This window comes from Syngnathus leptorhynchus, chromosome 1 (genome assembly GCF_054491065.1).
Source record: "Syngnathus leptorhynchus isolate UIUO chromosome 1, UIUO_Slep, whole genome shotgun sequence".
Taxonomy (NCBI): Eukaryota; Metazoa; Chordata; class Actinopteri; order Syngnathiformes; family Syngnathidae; genus Syngnathus; species Syngnathus leptorhynchus.
This window is the reverse complement of record NC_141195.1, coordinates 20,748,070-20,761,004: the sequence shown is the minus strand read 5'-3', so window position 1 is coordinate 20,761,004 and position 12,935 is coordinate 20,748,070. Positions and strand designations below refer to the sequence as shown.

At 38.6% G+C, this 12,935-nt stretch overlaps 1 long non-coding RNA gene across 1 annotated transcript in view; it reads right to left on the bottom strand.

The window, feature by feature from the left end:
- Window positions 1-6,221: 6,221 nt before the first annotated feature.
- Window positions 6,222-12,935, bottom strand: part of LOC147062619 (uncharacterized) — a 62,279-nt gene continuing 55,565 nt past the window's right edge. The window contains exons 3-4 of the long non-coding RNA XR_015067717.1: window positions 6,472-6,533; window positions 6,222-6,389 (exon numbers count right to left, since the gene is read on the bottom strand). This is a non-coding gene — a long non-coding RNA (uncharacterized LOC147062619). The remainder of the gene's footprint in view (window positions 6,390-6,471; window positions 6,534-12,935) is intronic.

Sequence of the window (12,935 nt, the reverse complement as noted above, 5' to 3'; positions counted from 1 at the left end):
ATGGATTTTTTTTTTTTTACTTTAGCTAACAGGTATATTTAATTGTTTTCATCCATACTTCTTTAAGGCTTCACCTTGTCCATTGAGCTTGGGATTGAGGGGTAAGTGTGGTGGGTGAAGAGGCAGTATTAAATATGAACAGAAACTCTTGGGATATAGAGTACAGAGTCTGTGACAGTTTAAGGGGTTTATAATTAAGTAGGCAAGGATCAAAGACATGGCGCTAAATTTTTCCTGCTTCTACAAGATGTCTGGCTTGTGTGCAAACACATAACTACAAAAGTTTGAAGCTTATTGCACAGCTGGCTGGGTCAACAAAACCAAACTATACGTAGAGTCAAGAGCCAACGGCTTGATGTGTTCCAGGGTGCACAGCATGCTCACCATTGCCTGTGTATGCACAGGAAAGGTCAAGGCTCATAAGTCCACAGTGTGTTGTCATCACAGATCGTTATGTTGAGTCCTTTCTGCCTGTCATGGCAACAGGGTTCATTTAGGCAAGTATTGGGTCATATTGAGTCGTGGAACTTTGGGTCTTAGAGTAATAGACTGTGCAATCCAAGAAGTTTATTCAAGTTTGTTCAATACTGTGCTGATGATAACACCAGACCTGTCATATGTTAGACCTCTGATGCATAACCATTTAACATTTTATGCCAGCCCTCAACAGTGGGTGAAGTCGAAGCTAGTGTAATGATTGTCTTTCTCCTTGAGCTGTTTGGAATCCGGGATGACTGGGTGATTTAAAATGTCTAGGATTTTTAATAAAATTATCAGTGTGTCTTGCAATCTTCACCATCTCTGAAAATCTCTAAAAAGGATAATCTCTGACATTTAATAAGGTAGGCCAAGAGGAATGTAACGATATCCAAATGTCACAATACAATAATATCACAATACAAACCCCAATTGGAAAGTTCTGGAACGATGATTGACAGACTTACTGAGGCAAAGAGGGAAGCCCATTCTAATATCGAGGATGGACGAACAATCATATTATGAATGAGGACAAACGGACGATGACAGAATGGTGCTCAGGTCACGGACAAAGGACGGCGCAGCAAAATTTGGTAAATTGCCCACCTCTGTTGGTTTGAGTAGCTTCAATCAACCCAAGAGAGGACAGAAAAATGCAGCTGTCACACTTTGCCTTCATGAAGCAAAATAAAAACCAACAAAGATACGCGCGTGTGTGTGTGAGTGAGTGAGTGAGTGAGTGAGTGAGTGAGTGAGTGAGTGAGTGAGTGAGTGAGCGAGCGAGTGAGCGAGAGAGCAAGAGAGAGAGACAGATGTGACATGTTCGCCATGGTCACACATTGGAATTGACTCTGACCCTGATTCAATCTCTTTCAGTCTCGAATTCTATGACAATATTACATATTTTATTTAGCATTTACCATAACTGAATTTCAATCCAGACAGAAATTTAGTAGCAGTTTAAAGACAGCATGATTTTTTACTCTGCATTTAGGTTTAGTACTTAACATTTACATGCCAGTGCAGCTTCAATTCAATCAGCTTTGTTTCTATACAAACAGCATTCAGATGTAAAACACCGCCACCACTATCCTATCCTAACAAACTTGGAGAAGTTCTGACCCACTTTAAGTATCGCTCTGCATAATAGCAAACATGTTTATATGCACATTCTTTAAAATCCGATTTTTACCCCTGTGAGGTCATTTGCTCTGCAGACGCCCTTATCTTCATCTGTGAGAACAAAGGGGATGAAAGACACTGATTTGCGCCTTTGGTTATCTCTTTGCAAGCATGATTTGGGTTGTGTGTTTCCTGTGGACCACTGGGGTTCGGGCATGTGTCAGCCTTGGACCAGAAACATGAAATTTGCATTCTTTAATTAAAGCAGTCACTGGTGGTGGCAACTTAAAACTCTGGTTGCTGCCAGTTGTTGAGTGAAAAAAAAACCTAGAGGGGATTTCTGCTTTTGTGCTTTTTGTGTTATTTGCAAATGGGGGAAAAGAAAAAAAGCAACTTGATTGGGTGACATTTGAGAGAGCATTTGAAGCAATTGTCTTAAAGACAAGCTGCATGCCGAAGGTCCTTGTTCTGAGTGTCAAGGGGAAAAAGATGTTTTTTTTCCCTCCAGTAACGGTGGTGTGAATGGAAGGTGGCACCAGGTGTCAGGTTTGGTTTGTGACAGAGAAATGTATGGCTATGATGTATTGATTTCTTTTGTAATGAAACAAAACAAGTAAAAGCTGAAGGAAACAGAATTTTCATTCAATCTGTGTCAGTACAAAACTGGGAATTGTGTGTGACAGGTCAGGAAAAAGCATTGCAGCAGTTCTTTTCTCCTCTCAAAATGTCCAATTACTTCTGAACAAATAACAGCACATTTTTACTTTGAACAATGGAACAGAGTCGTTTAATGTATTGTGGCAAACAAGACATTTTACCTTCTTGTCTCAAAGATTTCTTTGGTTTCTTCAGATAGACGTTTTACTTAAAATGTAATTACTATAAAAATTACTTCTGTGTATGTTAAAAAAATACTCCTTTTTAGGTATGCAAGATTGGACCGATAATCATTGGGAAAGAATGACTTCATTTGTATCGGTCCAATATTGCAAAATTAGGCCCTACCCACAGCCCTGAGGATAACCTGTTTGGAGGGTGGATGGATAGGTGGGTGGGGTGGGGGTTGGATGGATGGATGGATGGATGGATGGATGGATACTTTATTGATCCCGGGGATAAATGTTTAGTATAATTGTTTATTATGAAACCTCTGCTGTTAGCAGCTCAGCCACGGCATGATGCATAGCAAAAAATAAAAGCCGTTTGTGCCAGAGAGAAAGTCTTCTCACCTTTAGAATGGCCAAATTAAGCTGGCCAGAACATTTTGGACGACATTGCAATAACTAGTTTGGGTTTTATCGTACCAAAGTACAATGCAGAGCGGGATCCTGGTTAAAAATGCCATTCTAAAGTTTTTGGCACGGTTGCAAATAAAACTTAGTTCTCGTGATGCTTTGTAAAGCTCTTTAAAATCCACTGTATAGTGTAAATACTCTGATGTGTGCACCTCACTATTTTAATCAAATTGGGTTTTTCATTCGTCGGACTATGATTTGAACCAACGACAGAAGCCCTTTTCAATAATGAGAACAAATATATCAGGAAAAAGGAGGGATGAACAAGGACAAAAGGGTGCCCAGGTCAGGAACAAAGCAGGAAGGACAAATCGGCAAAATTAAAAGTGCTGCTCTCTGCATGTGACTGGCGTTTATATGCTCCACTAAATTAATCAGATCAGTCATATAAAGGCCTTTTAATACTTGTAGGCAGGAGGATTGCCAACTACTTTAAAAGAAGTAATAAGAAAGGATTGCCTACCTTCCTGGGATGATTTGTTTTGCTTTTTATGACGGCTGAAATTAATTAGAAATGAGTTTAATTAATAAAAAGATACATATTGTTGAATGATATGAACATATGAAATATCTATTATCCAGAAATTTACAGACTAACAAAATAACTTCTCAAAATAAATCTCTCAAACAGAAACCTTTCTTGTTGACTTAAAACAGTATAAATTAATATAGGGTATTTTTAATAATGACTTTGGTCCTTAAAAATTTCTTGTCAAAGGCCCGCCACTATAATTACTATATTGACTTATCATTCTATGAGGAAATAATGTGTACTTTGTTTGGACAGGCATACATTTCCGATCCTTGTTTTGTTCCATATTGTTGCTTTTGTTTATATGTATATATTAAATATATTGATAGCGCCATAAAGCATAATTGCCTAATTTTTTTGGAATACATTTGGAAAATAACGAAAAACGAAATAATTAGAAAACACATTTGATTTTTACTTTTTTTCTTATGCTGACCTTTGCTGCAATATAATTTATAAAAAAATACTGATGTGTAATGTTTTCCAAAAACAGTGAAATAATTATGCTATTTGGCCGTCTATCGATACTGTAAAACACTGGAGAAGATGATTTTATTGCTGGACCTACCATAGATGAGGGATGGATCGGGGCCAAAAGCTCTTTTCAATGACGAGGACGGACGGGGATGCAGAGATAACTATATTATGAATAAGAATGGACAGACAGGGACAAAAGGGTGCCCAGGTCGGGGACGGATCAGTAAAACTTGGTAAAGTACCCACCAATGCAAATTCCTCTGCAAGGAACCCACTTTAAATGAAGCTGCAGGGCCTGTGCTTTCTGACTGCTTGGCGTTACTAGTGTGTACACTTGCACTGATTATATGTTGCGCCCCCAAATAGGCCCCCAACCCTGTTGTGTACACGGACATGCATGCAAACACAAAGTATTTTGAGAAAATCATTTTACAAAATCTCCATTGGGTCTGTCAACCTTTTCTTTGTTTGGTTGCTATTTTTCCAACCCAGAAGTCAGATGCCTGGTTCACTAAAACTTTACCTCTGCTGTACTTACACATGCTCTTCAGTAGCAGAGGTTGTACTTTCTGTTGTTAGTCACTTAAATGTTGTACCAAGGCTGAGATCAACCGGAGTCAAATTCCTTGTTTGGCATGCTCAAACTTGTCCAATAAAGCGGATTCTGATTCTAGTCCCTGGTTCCTCATAAGGCTGTACATAGCCCACAACAGCAACTTCAAGTTTGATGACACCACAGTGGCCGGAACTTTTCTGACACCCGTCATGGTTTAAAAGAACTAGTGGGTTTTTGTGTATGTTTCACAAAATACATAGAAGCAAGGAAAAAGATAAAGGAGGGCAGAATTGGCCTCAGCACAGAATGATGCTCTACTAATGATGTAATATGTTCTTGCTGCTGCCAGCAGAGATGCTGAGAAAGTGGCTCCAGCTTCTCGCTGCAGCAAGTCAGCCTTTAGTTTCCCATCCGAAACCATCTTTAGTGTTTTCTTTAGTTTCTTTGGAGATTTTTTTTCCTCAGTTGATAACAGGCGTCAACTTTATCAGTAGATAGAAAGTTTCAACTTTTTGCTCATCTTTTTATTTGATTTTAATGTCAGTGCACACTAAAATAGCCATAGGTGAGGAAGGACAGACACAAAAAGCATTGGGGCTTTCTTTCCTATCAGAATGAGTCACCATGTGCAAGATAATCAACGGCAAACAACGTCAGTTAAGTTCTATCAGCAATTTCTGGGTTGTCACTTGCCACATCAGCCCCCACCCTCAACCCCTCCACAATCACACTGACAAAACCAGAAACAAATGTTTCTTGTGCTATCACTTGGCCACACCAGGGATCTGACTGGTTACTGTGATGGGTGACTATTCTTGTCTCTGGGAGTTGTGGGTCATTCAAAAACTGCAAAGACATTTTCTCATACTCAAGTTGATGGCTTCGTATGATTTCATACAGCCACGTGTCTTAGAAAGATATATAACCTCCATCCATCCATCCATCCATCCATCCATCCATCCATCCATCCATCCATCCATCCATCCATCCATCCATCCATCCATCCATCCATCCATTTTCTGAACCGCTTTGTCCCCACGGGGGTCGCGGCCGTGCTGGAGCCCCAATTGAGCACTCCAAATTGCCCCAAGGTCTGAGTGTGAGTGCGGATAGTTGTTCATCTTTATGTGCCCTGCGATTGGTTGTCAACTGGTTCAGGATGTCCCCCGCCTACTGCCCAATGATGGCTGGGATAGGCTCCGGCACGCCCGCGACCCCCGTGAGGACAAGTGGTATAGAAGATCGATGGATATATTATTAAATTATTCCTTACATTATCATGATATTTATTAATGTTATTTAGCATGTAAAGGCATGTTTATTCAAATGTGTAATCCATGGAAGGATGTTTAGTATAAGTATTATATATTTTGGTATATCAAGGTCAATCGCAATTGCATTTACAGGGGCTCCTTTAAAATATTTCTAATTTTTAAAAAAAGCAAAATAAAATGTGTTGTACATATTTTTCGGGAGGAGGCACTCGGAAGTAGTCTCGCCCAGGGAGTAATTCAATAAAGAACCACCACTGTAAGGGTCAAGCAATAATTTCAGCAATTAGACATTCTACCATGTCATTAGTTTAATTTGTGCATGCACCGTACAATTTTAAAATATTTGCTTGAGGATGAAAAGCAGACTTCACTTGAAGTGCAAGATTCATTTATTTCATTCAATCTTCCTGACCACTCCTACTTTCCCTTGTCCATTGCAAAATAATCAATTAGAGTATTTATGGCACATACTGTGTATTCAACCCAAATTCAGCAAAAAGTGAGACGGCCAACTTGAAATTGACCTATGAATGTATTTATTTCCAACTATGTGTATCCATCACAAATGGCAATGGACCAATGAGACGTTTTCCAGACTCAGAAAAGTCATTGTGGCACTCTCTTCATCAAGCGAGCATCATTAAGTTCTCCATCATCTTACCCATACATAGGGACACAAAACGATAGTTAGAAAGCATTGGTATTCCAGGTACGACAAAAAAAAAAAAAAAACAGAACCTGAATAAGGAAGGATTTGCTTGGAGTTGTGGCGATAAAGCCTTTCATCTGCCAACTTGGCCCTGAAAGCACAAGAGGTCAAGGGGCAGATTAGTGGGAGCTCAATCGACAGATGCACTCAAACATGTCAGCAGGTCCACTGGATTCTGAGAAGTCAAAGGAAACTTTCAGACAGGACACCTTTTACTTGATAAAAACAGTTCATCCTGCATGCTGTCTGATATGAATGCTAACAGTGACTACTTTTAAGGACATACAAAGGACAAGTCGTCCTCAACACACTCGGGCAGGTGTACTTTCTACACAGTCACTGCTCCATTTTCCAAACGTTGTTTGGGTACCCAACTGACTTTTGAGGTCAATCCCAGCTCGTCTCCTACAAAAACAAACTCAAGCACCTAAATAAAAAATCTATCCCCAAATCCTTTGTGACTTTACATCCCTGAAGCTCCATTAATGCCTGGTTGTTGCAGTCAAGAATTCTCATAGAGGAAGCATTTTCTGTGGTATAAGCAATCGAAAAAAAACTCATGTTTGACCATGAACATGTTTGAACAGTTTACTGTTTCATCACACTAATCAAGCAAGTAGTTATCTTTATTATATTCACCCAAACCTTCCCATTTGCAATCAAGCAATATTTTCTAAAGGTCATGAGGAACAACATCAGCTTGAAGAAATTTGAGCATACAGGACAAAAATATTGAGCAAGGAATATATATTGTAAATTGTACTTTCTCAATTAGACTGAAGATTGCTTTTCACAGACCAAATTTAACTAGCGGCCACATATAGGTATTTGCCTTTATATTAAGAAGGATGTGGATTTTGAATGCATAGTCATGTCTCTGATGTTATCATTCTGAAAACCCAATTTTCTTTTACACTGCACATCACACATGTTCAAATAGGAAACTTCGGCTTGGGGGTTAATGGGGTTCTCCATGTGACTAAGGCCACTGCAAATGACAGAAAGTAATCACCATAAAACTCATAAACAGGACATGGTCCCAGTGGAATGCCTAAAGGAGAATTATTGACAAAAGCAAGGACCATTACTCATATTGTGAGCGTATGTACCTTGCATATGTACAGTATTGACCTCACACCCATCTACAGGATCCAGGTGTCTAGGGAAATAACTGCCAAATTGGATTCTAAGCAGCATACCTTGGTGTACCTAATGAGGTGCCGATCAAGAGTACTATATGAATGTACCTGTATGCATGTATGTAAGCGTGACCAGCTAAAGGAGTGTCCAGTTTTGACATATAAAGGTATTTTCATCATGTGTCAATTCAGCACCAGAGATGATCAGTTCAGGTCCCATTACTTAACTAATGAGTTGTGTCGTTGACAACAAACTAAATAAACTAAATAGGAATATATAGCATTAGGACAGTTTAAGCAAGTCCGATCTTCGGAAGCCGGTATCCCGCCTGAAGTTTCCCTCATCCACACGTCTGATTCCGAGGATCAGGGTCATTATTAAGCTACTGTGTCAAACAGGAAAGCTACTAGAACCTCGAAAGCCTTTAGAAACTCGGGACAGATCTCATACACTCCTCTGGCCCTGCTACCAGTGAACCTTTTAAACACCGTGGTAACTTTAACATCAGAGATAGTTGAGATTGAAGAGCTTTTCTGAATATATTCTCCACTGACTCTCAATGTGCCAACTGGAGGCGAGTAGCCTCCCATTCCCACTATAGACAGGGTTGGTTATACACTGTGAAACATAATGTGTCAGGGCAAATAGAGGCCTCAGACTGCTTTCACAATTACCATGGAGAGCCTATGTGTGGGCCAGAGAGGATTTAGATTCTTTTGTCTCTTCTGATGACTTCTGATGCTGAAGCAGCTCTATCAGGCTGCCTAATTGTATCTGACAATTGCAAAGTCTAGCCTTACGAATAATTACGCCTAGCAAAAAAGAAAAAAAAATGTATGCAACATTGGGAAAGCGAATTTAAGGTAAAAGTCATGTATGCAAAAATAAGTTCACTAGGGGTTTCCAGACCTGTCAATTTGTTGACTTTACTGCCGCACAATGACATAAAGAGGGTGACGTGAACTGGTCACGTATGTGTTTATGTAGTAAAATAAACCAGGTGAAACTAGAATGACTGCATTGAAGGAAACAAATTAAGAGTTGAAAATGAACAAACACTAAATAAGCACAAAAAATGCATCGTGAAGATTAAACATCACAGGATGGTAATTTTTAGTAGAGAACCTGTTATGTCATCTTTAGTGGTAAGACGGAAAAAATGCCAATACACCAAAATACACAAAACAGCTGTTCTATTGTTGCTGAAAAGTTTGAGTGATCACAATGCATAACCTGCTATTGTGTCCAGAAGGAGAATACAGGATTCATTGTTTGAAGAAGAAGCAGGCAAACCATAAAAATGAATTCGGAGAAAAAAACATGCCGTCATGTGTTGAGCTCTTGTTTTCTAACATGTACTGTAAAAATTTGGTTTATGAGCTGTCCATTATTGTTGAATAAAGACTATTTTCCCCAACCATTCCCTACACCTGTGATTTTATTTTGATTATCCTACTGTATTAAAAAATATACATGACATCATCAGTGACCAATGGACTTTGACACGACTTCCATCACATTAGTTGTGCTGTGAAAAAAAATCTAAAGCCGCACAACCCTTGCTATCCACATAAAACCCTGCAGCCTCACAATAAATTAGCCTTCAGCTCAACAATCCATTATGTGGATTTGACCTTGGGGCTAAAGTCTTTTCTTCCTGTTTGGAAGCGCCTGCTTCTCTCCTGAGCTAGACTGTGGAATGGAGACTTAAAAGGACCATTGGGTTTTTCTCCTCTCACCACTGCCCTGTGCAGTGTTTTGCCAGCACATAAAATTAGAGTACTGGATCTCACTGGTGTTCAACTTAAATTTGTTCAACTATTTAAAGTACCGTATTTTCCGCACCATAGGGCGTATTGGGTTAAAAGGCGTGGACTCAATTGCAGGGGCTATTTTGTATTTAATTCACACATAGGGCGCACCGCATTATAGGGAGCATGCATGCTTGCCATGACTTACGGCAAACAAACAAACAAAAAACGTCACGGGAGCAAGACAGTGAGATCGGTTGTATTTTGTTCTACTGTTTAACCATGTACTCTACTGTATTCACATTATTGTTAATCGATATTCATACGCAAATCCTTATCGTCTGTATCAAAATTAAACAGTTGGGAAGTTCGCCATTAAATAAGTTCTTAGCACAGCATAGAACGTTTTTGAGCCGATGAATAAACACTTTACATGTTGAAATAGAAATCACAGCAAAGACCCGTTGCAGTTGATAACTGGTTAGAGCATAAGGTGTATTGTATTGTTCACTGTTGCATGGGGAAAAGCCCCGACTTTCCTCATTTTAAGAATGAGGACACGAGCGACAAAGAAAAACTAATGGATGGTGGCAACACGCTTGGTGGAAACTTGGATACTTTAATCATGCCATTACTTGTATGTAAGTCTGCTAAAATAGCACAAACTTTGGAGGCACATATCTGACGTCATGCTGTGCTCTTTGAGACGCCTTGCCGTCATACCAGAAATCTTCCTGCTGTGAAACGCTCCATCTTGTTTTCCCCACCCCTCACCACATACATAATGAATGTGACGATGGGAAGTCATGATGGTGCTGTCATCAGGAAATGATGTTGCAGCAATTTCGACATGTACTTGATCAATGAACATTTTAAAGCCTTGGATTAACCAAGAAACGGTTTTCCGGGTATGATCGCATATACTACTTGCTCAGAACTGCAGACGCACCGACAGTAGCGTATTCTTTTATACAGTATACTCATACATGCATTTGTGCACAAATAAAAACGAGTGCCAATGTTACTTTAAGAATTGTAATACCAGTACATTTTCCACAAAGGAACAACTGCAGTCTCAGAATGTCTTCAGTGTTTTTTATGTTTTTTTTTAAACTAAGAGCTGAGGTTTCAGAGGGCAATAAAGCTGGACTTCAGTGACAAATGCAATTCTCCTGCTTGTTGCCGTTTCACTATAAAAGCCTCTTATGTGAACAATGTGAGTGTGTTTAAAAAAAAAAAAAAAAAAAAACGTGCCATGGAGACATTTATAGCCCCAAAACACAAGTTGCTGTGTTCACTACAGGTTAATTCCAGGGTAAAAAGAGCCCCAATCTAAGGTTTTAGGTGGGTGAACTCGGTAAGGTACATTGAGATTGGTCAAGTTTATATTTTTGAACTTTATTTTCTTTTAAATGTAGAGAAACAAATTCATATTAATAGTTATCATTATGCATGTATGCAAACATTTTTGTACATGTTGCATTTTCCTGGCAACAACACAATTTCAGGTAGCCTACAAGTCATCACATGCTACTAGCATGATAAATGAAGCCTCATTTAACAATCATCTGCCCACTTAAACTCAAATTTATAGAATGCAGATTTATGCATTTTTATCGCATACAATGGGGCCATATTTCACATTTCGTGTTTCTGTACGACTGGGTAAGTGTTCATCGTTTGTCACTGTTTCCCCAAATTTGATTTAGTGAACACCTCTGTTTGTTCATTTATTTGTTTGCATTTACATTTGTTTTGACCTCTATGTTTATTGCAATATTCATAAATGATGCTCTTATTGCTAGGTTTCGCTGTGACTATCTAGCACCCCCCGCGACTATCTAGCACCTCCCGTGACCCTGAACTGGATAAGTGGTGTCGAAGAAAAATGCAAAACAATGACTGTTCTTTTTTTTTTTGGTATCTTAAGACTAATTTCTGTGATTCTGGGGTCAGGGAGCACCATGGATCTGAAATTAGTCAATCTTTTGATTCTCTTTGATCACTGGCCAAGAGATTATGTAGAAGACTGAAGAGCTACATTTTGATTGGGAAATTCTTCCATCCATCCATCCATCCATCCATCCATCCATCCATCCATCCATCCATCCATCCATCCATCCATCCATCCATCGATTTTTCTATACCGCTTATCCCCACAGGGTTCGCATGGGGAGTTTTTAATGCAGAAAATCTGTTACACAAAGCAAAGGTGCTCAAGCTTGAGGTAAATGGGCTCCATCAGAGTAATTATTTACACAATAACAGCAGAATGGTATTGTCTTTCATTTGTTCTTCCTGCTTCCTTATTTTTCAAACTACCCAAGGAAAAACACAGTCATGAGGTGGAAGCTTTAAATATTTCTGAGCCTGATGTCCATGTTATACAGCTCTTTCTTTCATTTCCATTGCATCTACAAAGTGGCTAAAATATAATTCAGCATTAGTGTCAATATTTATGCGGGGTGTGCTTTCTTTGTTTAGCTGGAATAAACATGCCATGGATATTTATCAAATGTCAACGTCTCTATTTTCTTGAGTTATTATGCACCCACTCAATACAGCTACCTACCAGAAAATGAACCCCACTGTTTCCAAGCAGGACTTAAGACAATATTTCAAAAATTTTGAAATGCAAAAAGAAATCACTTCTATTTTAAATTTGGAGAGCAGCTGAAAAAAGTCTAAACAAGTACACCTTTATTTCATAAGTCTTGCCAAGTACAGAATCTTGAGATTTTGTAATGATTGACACGAGTCATAGTTTTGTTTTTGCTTCATATGAGTATTCATGCATTAGCCAGGGACTGCAGAACTTTATTTTCTATTTCTTGATTATTTTAATCAAGCAGATTTAGCTTATAGCGTTTTAAATTTAAGCAGATAATTAAACACAGGGGACACAATTAACGAGACAGGTATGGCTGTTCTTTGAGTTAATTGACTGATTTATAGAGGGCAAGAGAACAGATTAATGTTATCTGCTTGGTTAGCTGAGTGCTCACATGGGGAAAATCATTTATCTTTGAAGCCACATTGATCTGTTACAGCCGAGGGTAAAACAGACTAAGTTATAAACATCTAGTTTGTCAAACAGCTGACTTACACATCTGATAAATTATCCACTTTTTTTTTTCTTGTGTGGATATTATGCATACATTTGTCAAAATGTATTGCTGGTATCTTAACAGTGTTGGTGTGTGGGTTTTCAAATGATGCATTCAAGGTGCATCGGTAAATAATAATTTGTGCCCTAACTGCTTTAAAACTTGACGAATTAGGCAAATATGAAACCACTTGAACTATCTGGTAAAGAGAGTGGTCTCAAAGCCTATATAATTACACGCCTTCATTCTAAATAAAATGTTGTTTTATCTAGCTGTGAGATATTCTAAAACAGTGTCTGCATCACCTTAGTCCTGCGCACGTAGGGAAAGAAAGATACTATATATATATATATATATATATATATATATATATACATATATACCCTAACTTTTCATAATTTCATAAATTTCATAATTTTTTTATTTAGTTTCAAGTTTATTGGACTGCAATTCCAAACAGATAATTGGATTCAGTGTTCATTTCAATGATTCATA